Here is a 19,045-nt window from a genome sequence, read left to right on the forward strand (position 1 = left end):
TTCCTCACGGATTAAAAATGTCAACCGCACCATCACAAAGATGCAGAGCCGAACTTAACATCACGATATATAAATCCGGAACAGTGCTGATACAAGCAGCAAACCATGATCTAGAGAGATTTGCCAAGACTTTCCCATCGATAAAAGACGCATTGGACGACCCGAGTAATCTACCTCTCCTAACCCCACCAGTAGACACGCCAGGCACCCATGAGGCCACAATCAGAGGCGCAATTAGAACCAGGAGCCATCATCATACGCCGGCATCAACTCTAGCGACTACCCGGGTAGAGTTAACTGGACTAGTAAGGCCTCTACCAGAGAACACGACTAGAAGAACTGAGAGGCCTACCTCTCAAACAAACAAAGAACAAAATCAGCACCTTAGAAAAGAATCGCCCCTATTCCCGAACCATGAGACCTCTCAAACAGATCATACACTGGCAGTGAGGGTAGCGCCACCTAACAACCAGGAGTGGGATGAGACTAAGGATGGTGAGACAGTGAGGGTAGCGCCACCCAACAACCAGGAATTGGTTGAGACAGAAGACATCAGCCTTCCTACATCCCAAACCCTCGTCAGAACCATACCAACTTCGCACACACCCACATTAACTAACGAACACACAACAACACAGGACCTATCTAACTCCAGCAACCTCCCCACACCCCACGCTAATACAACACCAGCGGCGCACAGACCCTCAACCTCTAACACGATCCTACCTACTCAGAACATATCCAACATCAACGATGCACCGAATGGAGATGGAATAGACAATCAAAAAGAGAAGATAAAGAAAATGGCAGCGCAACGAAGATTCGTGCCAAAAAGGAGAAGAGTTGAGCGGATGTACAGATCGGCCGCCCCAAAGAAACCCCACCAGAACAAGAAGGACTTTATCAAGCTTCAGAAACTTGTGAGCAAGCTAACACAAGCCACTATGAATACCGTACAGGCGATAAAAAAAATCGAAGAGAGGACGGAGAACATTGACGCCAAAGTCACGGATATCCAAAATCTCGTACAGTCCTCACACAGAAAGAGCATCGAGGCGAACATGCGTTTAATACAGAGAGACAACCGACCAGACAGGGCGAAGTCACTATCTAAAGAGGAAACGTTGGCCTTAATCCGAACATATGACCTATCGGACCACAAGGAGGAAGAGAGAATCCAAACAGTCCCGCTAGACGCTAACAGAACAGCGAGGAAAAACGAGAGAACTTCCAACCCCCACAATCTACAGCACATACAGCTAACACCAAACGAAGCTGAAAATGAGATCGCCAGTAAAAAAGAAAAACACCTATCCTGTCTATTACTCAACTGCCGGTCAGCTACCAAACATGCATCGGACATAGCGGACCTCATCCTCAACAAGGACATCGACCTGGCAATCCTTACAGAAACTTGGCTTACGGAATCCTCATCCCCAACCATGGATCTATTGATACCACCGCAATTCAACGTTCTCAGACTGGATAGACACGGAAAGCTAGGGGGAGGGATAGCATGCATTCATCGATCTGACATAGAGGTTAAACAAATTCAGGCCGACCCGCTGGAATCATGTGAGTATCTTGGTCTTAACATAAGATCACCCAACACTCAATGGTGCAACCTGCATACTTTCTACCACCCACCAGGAGATAACACAAAGTTTATAGCAGAGTTAATGGAGATCATAACAGCCAACTCGAATGACTCTGCCAATAACATATTCCTAGGCGACTTCAACCTGCATTGGGAGAACTGCAATGACAAACTGGTCAACATGCTGAAAGGTTTCCTCACTGAACTAAACCTCACTCAAGCGTGCACACTGCCCACACATTCGAAAGGAGGGACGTTAGACTGGATAATCTCAAGAAACAAAGCTGCTACAATCCACTCCATAACTCCATGTGACTGGTCGGATCATCACGCCATAACTTTCATGATACCTTCAACGAGAAAAGGTAGAACCAGGCAACCTGTCAAGACCAAAAAATGGACTCGAGACACAAAAGAAACAAATATGGAACTACTGGTCAAAAGCTGTGAAAGAGACTTAAAGCCACCCAACGATATGGAAACAGTTAACGAACTGACGGAACACTACATAACAACTGTCGAAAATATCGTTAATACCACCATGCCACTAAAATTGAAACGAATCTCAGAAAAGACAAAAAACCCGTGGTTTAACGAAGGACTAAATGAAGATAGACGCAAATTGAGAATGGCCGAAAGAAAATGGAGGCAACACCCATCAACTCCGGAACTGGAAGCCCTCAGAAAAACAAGGAAACAATATAATAAAAAAATCATCAACTCAAAAAAGGAATTTATAAGAGAAGAACTGGATAATGCCAAAAACAGGCCACGAAAACTATTTGAAATCCTAAAGGAGCAATCAAACAAACTAGCCAAAACAGTGCAAGAACATTCAAAAACATCTCTAAGCTGTGATGATTTCTCCACATTTTTCATGGAAAAGGCCAAAGCACTCGAAATAGAGCTTAAAAATTCGGCATTAAATCTTCCCAACGAACCTTGGGCTACTAACGATGCCAACTCTACAACACTTTGCACTAAGGCTAAAAACAAGGCGAGCTGGGAAACATTTGAACTGTACGACCAACACACGATTGCCAAGACGCTCTCAGGAATCAAACCTAACAACCACCACCAAGACCCTCTACCTGCAAAATGCGTAAAAGAAATCAATCACATCTTGATTCCAATATGGACCGAAATAATAAATGCGTCACTGTCACAAGGGATCCTTCCAGACTGCCTAAAAACAGGTCAAGTCGTTCCCATAATCAAAAAACCCACAGCAGATACATCAGATCCAAATAACTTTCGCCCAGTGACCAACATCCCTTTACTGGCCAAGTTGACTGAGAAATGTGTGCAGAACCAATTGTGCCAACACATCAACAAATTCTCCTTGTTAGATGAATGCCAATCAGGATTCAGAGCAGGGCACAGCACTGAAACAGCGATTCTCCACATTACTGATGACGCATTACAGGCCCTTGACCAAAATCAAGCATGCTTACTGATTCTCCTGGACTTGTCATCGGCATTTGATACGGTAAATCATGAAGCATTACTGGCCAGGCTACGGGACAGGATGGGAATATCAGGAACAGTGCTGAAATGGTTCGAGTCCTTTTTACAGAACAGAACACAGCGCTTCCTGGTTAACCAATCAATCTCCCCTCCGTGCCCTACCACAATTGGAGTCCCTCAAGGATCGACATTATCCCCAGATCTGTTTAACCTATACGTCGAGCCACTCACAGAAATTCTACAAAAATCTCAAATATCCTATCACATGTATGCAGACGACACGCAAATATACGTAAAGATTGGATCCATAAAAGAATTGGAATTAATGAATGAGACACTAAAAATGGCACTTCAATGGTTAATGGCAAACCACCTGAAGCTGAATGCACATAAAACAGAGTTCCTATTAATCTCTCCACCAAAGAGGAATATAGAAATAATGGAATGGATGAAAGTCGTGACTGCGCTAAACTGTACCCCTACCCTTGTCAACTCAGCCAAATCACTGGGAATCATCTTAGATGAGAATCTAGACATGAAAGCCCACATTAACTCAATGGCGAAAAGTGCCCGATTTCACTTGAACTACCTAAGAAAATTGAAACCTTTCATCACAGAGTCAGACCTCAAATTGGCAATCCAATCCTTGGTTATCTCGAGGATTGAATATGGGTGCACCACCTTGGCTGGATTACCAAAAATGTCCACAGGACCATTGAAAGCCTGCCTTAACGCTGCAGCAAGACTTATCACCGGAACTAGGAAATATGACCATATATCCCCACACCTGAAAGCATTAAACTGGCTACCATATAAAGCAAGAATCCAAATGAAGTTAGCATGTATCACACATAAAGCATTACACGACAACACCCCAAGATATCTTACAAAGAAAATTGAGTTGTCCGGTGGCAACCGAACATCTAGGAGTGCTGGGGAGCTGCTACTACGACCAGCATTCTTCCGAAAGAAAAAAACGTATGACAGAGCGTTCTCAGGAGCGGCCCCCAGAATATGGAACTCACTCCCTCCAAACATCAGGAAGATCCAGAATCTGGTAACATTCAAACGGGAAGTGAAGAGCCTGCTGATGAATAGATACATTACTTAATGAAGATCACTGATCTTGGATCTGCTATAATACTGCCTTAGTACAGATCATGTACGCTATCAAAATAGGAGGCTCAGACAATACTATAATGGAATATGTATCCTAAGATATGGGAACAACCCAAAGTCAACAGGAATGGAGATTGGATTGAACAGAAGAACAATATCTTTCATGAACCTATACAATGCTACCTCATACATGAACCTATACCATGCTACCTCATATTTGTTATATATACATGTCTTGTATTTTATTTAATCATAGCTTACTTACTTTTGCTAACGTCACATGTGTTACGAATTTATATGTCACCTACCTCACTGCGATTGCTTGCTAACGACGTATACATATGTAACCGTGTTTCCTTTTGTTTCCTTTTACTACCTCATGTTAAGCGCTCTGATACCTACGGGTCTTGTTCGCGCTATACAAAACTTTATAATAAATAAATAAATAAATAAATAAATAAATTTGTATTTTCGACGACAGTATTTTCCACAACGATGGGTTTGAAAGCGTAAAACTTGATGTTTTAAATTGTTTTCTTCTGTACTTTTCGGAACAGCACATGTAGAATACTGTTCAATGAAACTCATCACTTTCTCATCTGAATCTGTTCCAAATGTTGGTGCATCTTTAATCCATAGCAGCATATGTATGTGAGGAGCACCTCTTGCTTGATACTCCTTTCTCCAAAAGAAATCCAAAACCTCCCCAAGCGGAGGATTTTTTTTGTTTGTAATAAAAGACATCATAGCTTCAAACCTATGATTGAAATACCTGCATACATTAACTGGATCCAAAGAACACAGTTCTCCAGGTGTCTTGTATTCAATATTTTCAATGTTTTTATTTGCCTCTTGTAGAAATTCGAGTAAGTCTTCCCAAGCATACTCAGCACAGCTAAGAGTGAGGAACCATGTAGGAGTTCCTAATTTTCTTAGCATACATTTTAATTCCCCATGACGACAGCACCAATACTCATTAGTACCACGCTGACATGCCATGAGATTAATTAGGTGAGATTCCAAAACACTGTCTTGCAGTTTCACTTTATCCATAAAGTCCCTTGCCGAAACATTTTGTAGATGTAGTCCACTTTTCAGTATATGGTTGACTGCATAAGAAAGTCCAGACAAGTCACTCTCAAACAGTAGATGGAACAAATATGGAATGCATTGACGAAAACTTAGATCTTCTGCATATAATCTAGATGTCCGGTATTCAGATGCTGGTATCTGCACAGGTCGGTCATCATATCGTCCACCTTGACCTGTTGGAAATAACTCTGGAAAACAACAAGCTTCCAAACTTTCTTCCCATACACTAATGGGACTTCCTTTTGCTTCTTTCATTTGAAACAAGTCAATAGCATTCCCCATTGCTTCTTTGGAATGCAATGGATGAACACTATAATGTTCATAAATTTCTTCACTTCTAGAGACATCCACTTTTTCAATTTGCCCAGCTCAGAAATCACTGTTCTCTTCTACAGTTGTTTCTTCTTCTCCTACATATGCATTTCTGTAGTAGTGATTATTTTTAACCAATTACAACGTTGCCTTTTTGACTTTCCTAACATCCACTAATTCTTGCCAGATTTTTTTACTCTTTGTCGGAACACCATTAACTAAAATAACCAGAGGTTCCTCTTCTATTTTTTCTACACCAATTATATCAATATTTTTCTTAAAATCTAGAGGTAAATAAACAACTCTTCCCTTTAATCCTCTCTGTAAATCTGAAGGAGGCAATTTCCCTGTCTTAGGCTCCATGCGAACAATAGCCTGAAAAGGATGAACACATTGAATCAGAATAGACTCATAGGTATTTAAAATCCATCAATTCAGAATGATTGTCTACCAACTCCAGATTATTATGAACTGCTCTAGCAGGCATTCTATTTTCATTTAATTTATTATAACAATATTTACAAATACGTTGGTCAGAACCCAAATCAAAACAATTTTCTACCAACAAATAAGTTGCAAAATCCTTCCACTCCTTACTATTTTCCATTTCACTTTTTACATATAAATCAACTAATCTAGTCTGATTCTTATAATGAATTCGTCGACAACACACACAAGTAAAATTAGGCCTTTCATTTGAATTGACCTTAAACTTTGTAATTTCATGGTCAAATTTTTCTGTCCTTGAAATCTCTACATTCTCTTCCACATTACCTTCTATTACTGTATCATTTTCTGCACTGTCCTCTTTTTCACCAAAGTAACAAAACTCAATTTCTTCACGAATCTTCTTCACATCTAATTCAGTTCCATACAAAAGAGCACTGTTTAACTGTTTTAGCTTAAGTGCTGGACTTTTTGCATAATACAACCTTCTCACTAATTTCCTCACTTTATTATGATGCACTGCTAACATCCTAAAATGGTGAAAAGCACTCTGACATACTTTTCTTGAAAGACAAGCCAGTGAATGCCCATGCAAACCTGTTTTTTCTCTCACTCTACAAGGATCTAACTCTTGCAAAATTTTCAATTTTTGCTTTAGACTTTTCTTAGTATAAGTCCGTAAGAAACTGCGAAACAAATCAATTGATTCCTGTCGCACACTACAAATACTACTACAATTCCAAGTATACACTGGAGCCTTAGGACATCTCCCTAAAACTCCATCGGCTAACACCTCATCTGTATTTATAGGTACAATCTTTTCTTTTTCAACCGGACAACCGTCTTTCACCTCATATGCTCGACCACTGTTGTCAACTGCATGCACCAAATCATTATCCTGAAAGTAACTTTCTTCATTAAAAAATGGCTCACAACTTGAACTATGCTTCCATTCTCCAGAAAAAACATCACAAAAATTAGTCCGATTAATTACTCTTTTCCACTTACATTTTGATTTGAACACATTGATTACCTTATCTAGTGTACGAATTCTATTGATTACTAAACTATATAATTTATTTTTCACTTTAAATGCTTCATCCACAATCTTCACTATGCTTTTTTTTTTTTAAAACACTCTTTTTTGATACCTCTTTACATTTTTTAATAAATTGGATATAATTCTGTTATAAAACATTCGTCTACGAATTTCAATACATTGATTTCTCCTTCTATTGCAATAGACAATATCATCTCCTTCTACAGGTCGAACATTTTTTGAGGGGCACAGTTTCTTATTTCTACTTAGTGATGGCGTATTCTTCTTTGAAACAACGTCTTTTCTTCTTTGACATTCCAATAACTTTCTGAAGAAATCCTTAGTTTGCTTACCAGGAGCATTATTTTTTTTGACTGAAGATTTTGTTTTGGATGAGTCTTGTATTTCTGTTTTGTTGGACCTTAAATGCTGCTTATATTTCTTTTGACGTCTTTCTTTTGATGGCATATTCTTTTATCTTTCTATAGATGATTTCAATCTGTGGTAAAGAAAAAATAACATTATAGAACACAACAAATATACTACATAGCAATTACAATAAGTAAACGATATAAACACTAGTTTACCACATAAGTTACTTTATACCACAGCAACTGTGTCACAGTAACAGTGCAGTACAGTTTCATTATTAATCTTACTCTCTGCCTGCACCATCTCACTCTGTACCTGTGTCTTATATCACTCTGTACCTGTGTCTGATGTCACTCTGTGCCTTTGTCTCATCTCACTCTGTGCCTGTGTCTCATCTCACTCTGTGCCTGCCCCATCTCTCTCTCTTTGTGTGTGTCATTTCTCTCTTTGCGTGTGTCTCATCTCACTCTGGTAAATGTTTCATGGTAAAAAGTATGGCTTTAACATTTTTGACAAATGTTAGATAGCATGTGTGTTAGGCCTTTTATTTCACAAGTAGGCTCTAAGATCTGCAATGAAGATCCAGGGTGTGCCGTTGAAATGAGAAATGAATGTTATGTCTTGGTTATATATATGTGGTCTGTTTTTTGCCAGTAGAGACAGTGAAATAGTATGAGCAGAGACACACATACTGCATGCAGAGTCAGACATGGTAGATTACATGTAACATCCTGGTCATGTGCCTAACAACACACTGTGAGTCAAGCTTGATTTTAAATGGATCTTAGGCACATGACCAGAATATTACATGTAATGAGAAATGAATAAAAACAGCCCACCTATATATAGGCAAGACATAACATTCATTTCTCATTACATGTAATATCCTGGTCATGTGCCTAAGATCACACTGTGAGTCAGGCTCGATTTTAAATGGATCTGGGTGCATAATTTGCTGTGTTGATGTGTTTTATAGAAATACATGTTTTCTTAAAGTCAGTTAGACTTTAGCACATGTACTAGTAGGAAATCTTAGACAGCATGTCTGTTAGGCCTCTTACTTTACATGTAGGCTCTAAGCTGTGCAATGAAGATCCAGGGTGTACTGTTGAAATGAGAAATGAATATTATGTCTAAAGCCAAACTCACTTTAAGGAAACATGTATTTCCATATTTTTAAACACATCAACTAAGCAAATTATTCACCCAGATCCATTTAAAATCAAGCTTGACTCACAGTGTGATCTTAGGCACATGACCAGGATGTTACATGTAATCTACCATGTTTGTCTCTGCATGCAGTATGTGTGTCTCTACTCATATTATTTCACTGTCTCTACTGGCAAAAAAGCCCACCTATATATAGGCAAGATATAACCTTCATTTCTCATTACATGCAACATCCTGGTCATGTGCCTAAGATCACACTGTGAGTCAGGCTCGATTTTAAATAGATCTGGTTGAATAATCTGCTTAGTTGATGTGTTTAAAAATATGGAAATACATGTTTTCTTAAAGTCAGTTAGACTTTAGCATATGTACTAGTAGGAAATCTTAGGCAGCATGTCTGTTAGGCCTCTTACTTTACAAATAGGCTCTAAGCTGTGCAATGAAGATCCAGGGTGTGCCGTTCAAATGGGAAATGAATGTTATGTCTAAAGCCTAACTGACTTTAAGAAAACATGTATTTCCATATTTTTAAACTCATCAACTAAGCAAATTATTCACCCAGATCCATTTAAAATCAAGCTTCACTCACAGTGTGATCTTAGGCACATGACCAGAATGTTACATATAATCTACCATGTCTGTCTCTGCAAGTAGTATGTGTATCTCTGCTCATATTATTTCATTGTCTCTACTGGCAAAAAACAGGCCACCTATATATAAGCAAGACATAACATTCATTTCTCATTACATGTAACATCCTGGATATCGACAGCACCATTTTATCACACGGAGGAGATGACATAAATAATTTTTTTGATGAATCTCTTGACAAAGAATTTATCGAATGTTTGGATACAATAGAATTCCAACAATCATCATGGCACACTTATAATGAGGAGATTCCTGATCATATGATTGAAGAGGAAATTCCAGATGAGGACATGCTACAAGTTCTATTAAATTATGAAAATTCTGAACAATAAATTAATATTTACAAATTAAAAATTAGTTGACATATTATTCATTTTTATTTCTAATTTATGAGGTAGTAGCGAAGTGATTGTATTAAAGTGAATTTTAGACTCTGCATCGGTAGCTACTTGTAGGTACTTAAATCACCCACATAACACAACAGCTCTTTTTAGAGCTACCCTACCTCTAAGCAATCCAAATTCTTATTTTACACTAGCTTACCCCGCGAAAATTGCAAAAAAAAAAGTTTTTTTGCCCTTCAGGGTCCTTCTAGGCCCCCCTCAGAAAACCTAGGGGGTCAGGGGGTGTCTACCCTACCCCCTTTTAATCATTTCCCACTTTTTATTTTCACTTCTTGTGTCTCGATTCTACCGAGACACAAGATGGCGGACTCTCCGGACTGTTTAGAATGTTGACAGACGTCTGACAGCCAATCAGCTTTCTGCTCGCTCACTCCCGTAGCGCGCCGGGTGCGCTCCTCGGTACGCATACCGGGGAGCGCTGGGAGCGCGACTATAGATATATATGTGTTTTTGAAATTAATTTTAGAAAAAACCACTGGAGCAATTTTCACCAAATATAGCAAAGGCACATCTGCGTACCAGTCCCTACAATTTTGCAAAGTTTGGCGTAATTCCGTTCAGCGGTTCGGGCTGTAGCCGTGTCAGAACGTCCTATGGAAATTAACATGGGGAAAACACGTTTTGGGACCCCCCTTTTTTGTCAGCCCCCACTCCACAAATCCCCCCAAAACTTTCAGGGAAGAAGGAGTGGAGGGGAGCTGGCCAAAATTTTGGAAAATTACACGCAAATTCCTCAACCGGCGCCAGAGTTATTCCCAATAGAATGTTGCGGATTTCCTATGGTAGCTAGGTCCTAACTATAACTACCTACTGGCGACCGCCAGTAGGTAATATATATATATATATATATATATATATATATATTTATATATATATATATATATTTATTTTTTACCTCATTGTTTTTGTGTTCGTACACAAAAGACACTAAGGACTTCCTTAGACAGATACAAGATGTGGAGTGGAAGGATGATTTGGTGATGATAACAATGGACATTTCCAGTCTCTATACGAGCATCAGTCACCATGATGGTATTGCAGCTGTTAGGACCTTCTTGAATCTACGACCTGCCCTCTACTTGGAGCACAGCAGAATGATTTTGGACTTCATGTCTTTCTGCTTGAATAATAACATCTTTGTCTTTCAGAACCAACGATAAAGACAAGTTAGGGGGACTGCTATGGGCACCTGCTTCGCCCCCAGCTACGCGAATTTATTCGTGGGCTGGTGGGAGAAGCAGGTAGCCTGGGCAGATGACAAAGCTGATTGGGTCGATAGTATAATATGCTGGAGAAGGTATATCGATGACCTTTTTCTCATTTGGAGAGGGTCAGAATCTGCAGCAATGGAATACATAAGGGTCCTCAATCAGAATGATTTGAACCTGCAATTTACGTACCACATGAGCAAGACTGAAGTCAACTTTTTAGACTTAAGGGTCTTTGCTGATTCTGGCACTATCCAAACTGCCCTCTTTAGAAAAGAGACGGCAGGAAATTCTGTCCTCCATGGGCGGAGCAGCCATCCAGCCTCCCTAGTTAAGAGTATCCCCTACGGGGAACTGTTGAGGATAAAGCGCAACAGTTCTCTGGAGAAAGACTTCACGGAGGCCGCAGGCAGAAGCACGAAATGCTTCAAAGCACGCGGTTATTCGCGAACTACACTCCAACAAGCTGAAGAAAAGGTGAAAGCTATTGATAGGAAAACACTGTTGGCTGACAAGAAGATTGCAACAACCAAAGGTGGAAGTGGCATTATCAGATTGATAACGAACTATTCGGTGGCAGCGAATAGAGTTCGAGCCATTATGTCCAAGAACTGGGGAATTCTTAAATCTGATCCTGTAATAGGAAAAGATTTACAAAAACACCCCATGATAACCTTCAGAAGAATAAGATCGTTGAAAGATAGGTTGGTCTCAAGCCACCTCTCCAGAGAAAAGCCAAAAGGAGATCTCCATGCCATGCATGGGTCATACCCATGTGGGAAATGCAAGGCATGTAGCAATAGCCAGAGGGTATTAGCCTATCATGTGCCACACAAAGATTCTAAGATCAAGATTGGCAAGTTTATTACTTGCTCAACCACATTTGTGGTTTACTGTCTAACGTGCCCCTGCGGACTTCGGTACGTGGGGAGCACCACTAAGGCAGTGAAGCTACGGGTCCTAGAGCACCAACGGGCCATTGTGAACAAGGATGAGAGCTATCCGATGGCCCGACATTTTGCCTCTCATCACAACAGTGATAGGACCCTACTAAGCTTCTTTAGTTTGGATTGTGTCCCGCAAGACATAAGGGGTGGGGATTTGAAACGGAAGCTTAGGCGGTTGGAGTCAAGATATATTGCAGATCTCCAAACTAAGTCACCTGGAGGTCTCAATGCAGGGGAGGAACTTCTATCACACCTTTAAGCAACAGTAATTGACAGCATATGGGCTGAATAGTGTCATTGCCTGAAGATGTATTGTTTTTATGAAGAGTTAAGACATTTTTGTTGGTGGTTGGGTTTTGACCTTCAGGATGAATTTAAAACATGTAGTTAATTTGACAGTGTGATGTATGGGTTAAGGAGGTATGTTATTTCCAGTACACTTAGTGGGCCATTCAGGCCGTAACCATCAAAGTATTCATCATAGGTCTAAATGAATGAAATTAGCCTTTGAAAACCCTTTTCCAACAGAAATATAGAAAATTAGTGCAATGCGGGACTGGTCGACTTCATGAGAATTGGTTTTTGAGAAATTAATAATCACGATGAATTAGCCCATTCAGGGCAAAATTGTAAATATCGTGTATATAGCATGTAAATATCTGACTAATTAATTTTTGTTAGTCTGCTTAATGTTTATCATGTGTTGACCAGTATGAACATTGCTTTGTGATTTAATTTCATTATTACGAATTTGAGTATTTCACCATTCAAAGATGGCGCTCATGAATTGAAGAAAATTGTCCATTGTTTGTTTCAATGGTAATGCCTTATTTCAACTTCCGCCTTGCCGTCGCCAGCTGACACTGACGAAGGCAAGTGCTGAAACGCGTCTGTTGGATTGTATTTGTGCGCAATAAACTTAGAATTAAGTTTAGCCTACTGCGAGTGCTGTTTCCTGTTGGTTTCTCTTTGGAACTGCGGAGCTCTGAATATATATATATATATATATATATATATATCCACAACTCCATTCACCTGGTCGTTCGAACACAGCAGCGGGTGCCTCCGTCAGGTGGGTGAAACCTTCTTGCCTCGCTAGCACAGTAAACACACGGAGCACTACGGGATAAATCAACATGATGGCTTTATTTCGGCAGATGCATTTCGGTTAATTGTACCTTCTTCAGTGCCAAGCCTCTAGTTAGTCCTCTGCTCAGCCCCCAAATTTAACATACTTCTAGTCACCTCATTGGCGGGGCTTCAATCAGTTCAAAGCGGCAGTTCCTCCTATGGGAAACAAGAACGGAAGCGGTGTGAACTCAATGTTCCGTGATGCACCAATTAATGTTTTTCGTTCTTGTTATTTATAATTTGAACACATTCCTGTCGCTTTGCTTGATGTGAAGTCCTTTGCTTTCTTGTCGGGTTTGAGCAGGTTCCCCTCGCTTCCCGCTGATGACACCAAACACAGACGCTTGTGGGTGACCCTCCTATGACCGGAGCACCTCAGGCTTGAATAGTCCGCGCCTTCCGACACCAAGCGCTGGTTCAGCGGGGGTTCAAACATCCCAATTCATATCCACAACTCCATTCACCTGGTCGTTCGAACACAGCAGCGGGTGCCTCCGTCAGGTGGGTGAAACCTTCTTGCCTCGCTAGCACAGTAAACACACGGAGCACTACGGGATAAATCAACATGATGGCTTTATTTCGGCAGATGCATTTCGGTTAATTGTACCTTCTTCAGTGCCAAGCCTCTAGTTAGTCCTCTGCTCAGCCCCCAAATTTAACATACTTCTAGTCACCTCATTGGCGGGGCTTCAATCAGTTCAAAGCGGCAGTTCCTCCTATGGGAAACAAGAACGGAAGCGGTGTGAACTCAATGTTCCGTGATGCACCAATTAATGTTTTTCGTTCTTGTTATTTATAATTTGAACACATTCCTGTCGCTTTGCTCGATGTGAAGTCCTTTGCTTTCTTGTCGGGTTTGAGCAGGTTCCCCTCGCTTCCCGCTGATGACACCAAACACAGACGCTTGTGGGTGACCCTCCTATGACCGGAGCACCTCAGGCTTGAATAGTCCGCGCCTTCCGACACCAAGCGCTGGTTCAGCGGGGGTTCAAACATCCCAATTCATATCCACAACTATATATATATTACCTACTGGCGGTCGCCAGTAGGTAGTTATAGTTAGGATTGTTTTCCATAGGAAATCCGCAACATTCTATTGGGAATAACTTTGGCGCAGATTGAGGGATCTGCTTGTAATTTTCCTCAAATTTGCCTCGCTGCGCTCCGCTCCTTTCCTGAAAGTTTGGGGGGATTCGTCAAGCGGGGGCCAAGATAAAAGGGGGGTCCCAAAACGTGTTTTCCCCATGTTAATTTCCATAGGGCGGTTGGACTCACTTTTAGCTCGAACGGCTGAATGGATTTCCACCAAACTTGGCAAAATTGTAGGGACTGGTAGCCCGATGTGCCTTTGCTATGTCTCAAGATATGTGCTCCAGAGGATTTTGAGTAATTTAGGTTCAAAAAAATATATATATCTATAAGCGCGCCCCGGTACGCGCAACGGGGAGCGCACCAGGCGCGTAACGCGATTTCGCGCGCGGAAAGCTGATTGGCTCTCGGGTGTCTGTCAACATTCCAAACAGTCCGGAGTGGCCGCCATCTTGTGTCTCGGTAGGATCGAGACAGAAGAGGTGGCAAAAACAAAGGGGGAAATGACCATAAGGGGGCAGGGTAGACCCCTCCTGACCCCCTAGGTTTGATGTGGGGGCCATAAAAGGTCCCCGCGGGGCAAAAAAAAACGGGGGGAGCGCCCGGTATGCGCACCGGGGAGCGTACCAGGGAGCGTACCAAGGGGAAAACCCAGTGAAACAGTAAAATAATAATTGAAAGTGCTTAGAGGTAGGGTAGCTGTGAATAGAGTTGTTGTGTTCTGTGGTTGATTTAAGTACGAACATGTAGGTACCAATGCAGAGTTTTAAATTCAATGTAGACCGTTTCCTTTGTAGATAATTTGCATGTTGTTACAGAAGTTATTGTGGTATATGGAATCCATAGCATAGTCTGTCAGGAAAGTAGAAACAGATCCTTTAAGCACACCCTGAGAAGGTCTAGGGGATCATAGGTAGTCTATCCTGCTCCCTTATGATGTTTTCCAGTATTACATTTAATCTCTTCTAAATCTACACAAAATTGGCGGTGATATCGTGCATTAGAGACAGACAGTGAGAGAAAGGAGGCAGGAGATGAAAAACAGATGTCAAATACACTTTGGAGATAATATAGTGGGAGAAAGGAAGTAACTATGAGCAAACTTACTATGTAACTCCAAAAAATTGCACAGTATAGTATAAGTCTCACTTTATAATATAATCTTTTTGGTACGACTTCAAGAATTACATAAGAATTACATATAAAAATGAATAATGTCTGAAACAATTTTTAATTATTAAATACAAATTTATTGTTGAGATTTTTCATACTCTATTAAAACTTCTAACATCAGATTATCTGGAATCTCCTCCACAATTTCCTTGCATGATTCCATTGCTTCAAGACAGTTTATTAGTTCTTGATCCCTAGACTCATCCATGAAATCAAAGTCTTCGTTAAGAATGTTGTTATGCATAATTTCAAAAGAAATTGTATTGGTCTCCTCTTTACCTTCCATTTTTTGGCTGTAAATTGCATAAAAAATAACTATATTAGTAGAGTTAGGGCACTGTTGAGTTTAAGTTCAGACAGGTACTTCTGAGTTTTTACCAGTGAAGTTATCTTTGGGCAGTGTATGTTATCAGGTAGGAAGTAGAAATATAAAAAAGTGCATGTGAAGAAGTCTAAGTAAATTCTTAATTATACTAGAGAAGCCTAAATCAATCCATAACTACAACAGAGAAGCCTATCTGAATCTATAACTATAACAGAGGGACAGTAAAAAACTATCAGAAAATGTTTTTCCAATTTAACTTAAAGTGCAGAACATAGTTCCCCCACAAATTAACAAATTACCTTTCAGAAAGGAGTTGATGTTTTCAGAGGAAATCCTTTATAAATGTACCTCAGGTAATAGTACTCAAAATGGCCGTGTTTCCCTCTCATTTTTTATATATATTCATGTTCATAACCAATGAAATGTCAGCACATAAAAATACAAAATGAAAGTAACATTTTCATTGGTTGCAAATTCTAACACTTTCATATGTGTTTTAGTCATGTAATTTACCTCAGGATATTTAGACAGGGCTACAGCCCAAATGGGTCAATGGAATTCCATCAAATTTGGGAAAATGGTAGGGACTGCTATGTAGTAGGGCCTATTCTATATATGGTGAAAGTCTCTCCAGTGGTTTTTAAGTATATTGACTTCCCCAAAATTTTTAGGGCGCTTTCCGGTGCGCGCCGGTACGCGTACCGGCAGCGCTACGGGAGTCCTCCATCTTGTGTTTCGGTAGATTTGAGACACAAGATGGAGGAAAAACAACGTTGGGAATGGGTAAAAGGGGGCACGGTAGACACTCCCTGACCCCCTAGGTTTTCTGAAGGGGGCTTAGGAGGCACATATAGGCCCAAAAAAACCAATTTTTTCTTAAAATTTTCACGGGGGGAGCGCCCGGTACGCGCACCGGGGAGCGTACCGGGGAGCGTACTTTGGTGAAAAACAGTGAAAAAAGTTAGAGAAAAATAATCATTTTGAGTGATCAGAGGTAGGGTAGCCCTGAAAAGAGCTTTTGGGTTCTGTGGCTGATTTAGGTACCTACAAGTAGGTTCCAATGCACAGTCTTATATTCAGGAGGAATATTCTATTCCCCTCATCTGAGAAGTGCGCACCATCTCCTCTGTAGATATCTTGCATGTTGTAACGCAAGTTATTGTTGTATATTGAACCCATTCCATAGTCTCTCATGTAAGCAGAAACAGATTTATTCACATGTTTTTGTGCTTTCTCAAATTGTGGACAAAATTGGTTGGACCACTTCCATTTCTGTCTTTGGCATATATTGGAAAATACCAAGGCAGTTTGCGAAAAAAGTGCCATCAATTGCTCAAAGGTGTCCTTTAAAACCATTTCCAGACCTACCCCAGTCAACGTGCCTAAGTCATTTCCACCACAGTGCAGAATTATGAGGTAAGGGTGTGGCAGATGCAAAAAGGTTTTCACCAATGGTATCAATTGATGACATCTCAATCCTCTCTGGCCAATCCATTTGATGTTCACATTTGGTAAATCAAGGTTGTGAACATTTCTGGTAGCTGCATACCTTTGAGCCCAGTGGATGTAGCTATGTCCAATAATCCAGACAGAATACATGGTAAGAGGAGGTTCTGGTGCAGTCAGATAAGGTATGGGAATGAAATGGCAGTTGGAACAGTAGGAGTTTGCAAAAAAAAACTGTGGAGTTTCAGTGCTCTTGAATCACAAGCAATGATTGGTGGATTCAGATAGTTGAAAACTGAAAGTTAGGGTGCATGGTTCTGTTTTATGAAAGAAGCAATTTGAATGGTTAAGATAAAGTAATTTAAAGAAACATTGCACTGGATAAGCTGGGGTATTGAGAGGTCAAACATCCTTGTTAAGTTCAATTGCAACATTGTAGAATAAACTTTTAAACCTGAGAGCTCAGTGGGGAGGGAGTTGCTATGGTAACAGGTAGAAAGGACTGAGGGGGGAAGGGTGTTGGTTTGAAAATAGAGAGGGAAGATTTTTGATTGGTTACCATGAGGAATATGTGTGTAGAATTAGAGGTTCTCTGTGCCATTCATGGTTGCAGTGCCTGGAGTACATACCTTTTGCTCTGCTAAAGAAATATTGGCGTGTGTGTCTGACACTGTTCTCAATCTCCTAAAGCATTTGTAAAGGTGAGTAATGATTCATTTAATATAGATAGAGCCTTGTATACTCTATGGAGAAGATTTGGAAGCAAATTGTGGTTTTTTAATGTTGCTTTGTGTTTTTTGATAATGCTTGGTAAAAAGTTTTTACTGCATAGAGGAATTGTATTTTGTAAAATTGTGAAGTTTCAGTAGTGACATGGAATGCTTGTACATAGGACCTGTGCTGTGTTTCTTAAATGTGATGTGAAAAACGATTTTGGGGAAAATGAATGTCTTTTACATTTTTGAGAAGGAATAAATAGTGTCTGCATGCTTAAAGAAATACATTTGACCCTTTCACAATGATGTTACCTGTGTTAACTCAGAGTAGGAAGCACATTGAGTTTCTTTGCTGTTGGTTTGTGTCATGTTTTTTGATAATGGTTGAATTTCAGTAGTGAAATTGAATGCTTGTACATAGGACCTGTGCTGTGTTTCTTAAATGTGATGTGAAAAACGATTTTGGGGAAAATGAATGGCTTATACATTTTTGAGAAGGAATAAATAGTGTCTGCATGATTAAAGAAATACATTTGAACCTTTTACAATGATGTCACCTGTGTTACCTCATACTAGGAAGCACATTGAGCTTCTTTGCTATTGGTTTGTGTCATGTTTTTTGATAATGCTTGGTATCAACAGTTGCAAGATAGAGGATTTGTATTTTGTGAAATAGTGAGGTTTCAGTAGTTGAATTGAATGCTTGTACATAGGACCTGTGCTGTGTTTCTTAAATGTGATGTGAAAAACGATTTTGGGGGAAATGAATGGCTTTTACATTTTTGGGAAGGAATAAATAGTGTCTGCATGATTAAAGAAATACATTTGAACCTTTTACAATGATGTCACCTGTGTTACCTCATACTAGGAAGCACATTGAGCTTCTTTGCTGTTAGTTTGTGTCATGTTTTTTGATAATGCTTGGTATCAACATTTGCAAGATAGAGGATTTGTATTTTGTGAAATAGTGAGGTTTAAGTAGTGAAATTGAATGCTTGTACATAGGACCTGTGCTGTGTTTCTTAAATGTGATGTGAAAAACGATTTTGGGGAAAATTAATGGCTTTTACATTTTTGAGAAGGAATAAATAGTGTCTGCATGATTAAAGAAATACATTTGAACCTTTTACAATGATGTCACCTGTGTTACCTCATACTAGGAAGCACATTGAGCTTCTTTGCTGTTGGTTTGTGTCATGTTTTTTGATAATGCTTGGTATCAACATTTGCAAGATAGAGGATTTGTATTTTGTGACATAGTGAGGTTTCAGTAGTGAAATTGAATGCTTGTACATAGGACCTGTGCTGTGTTTCTTAAATGTGATGTGAAAAATGATTTT

Source organism: Lissotriton helveticus, chromosome 1_1 (assembly GCF_964261635.1).
Source record: "Lissotriton helveticus chromosome 1_1, aLisHel1.1, whole genome shotgun sequence".
Classification (NCBI taxonomy): Eukaryota; Metazoa; Chordata; class Amphibia; order Caudata; family Salamandridae; genus Lissotriton; species Lissotriton helveticus.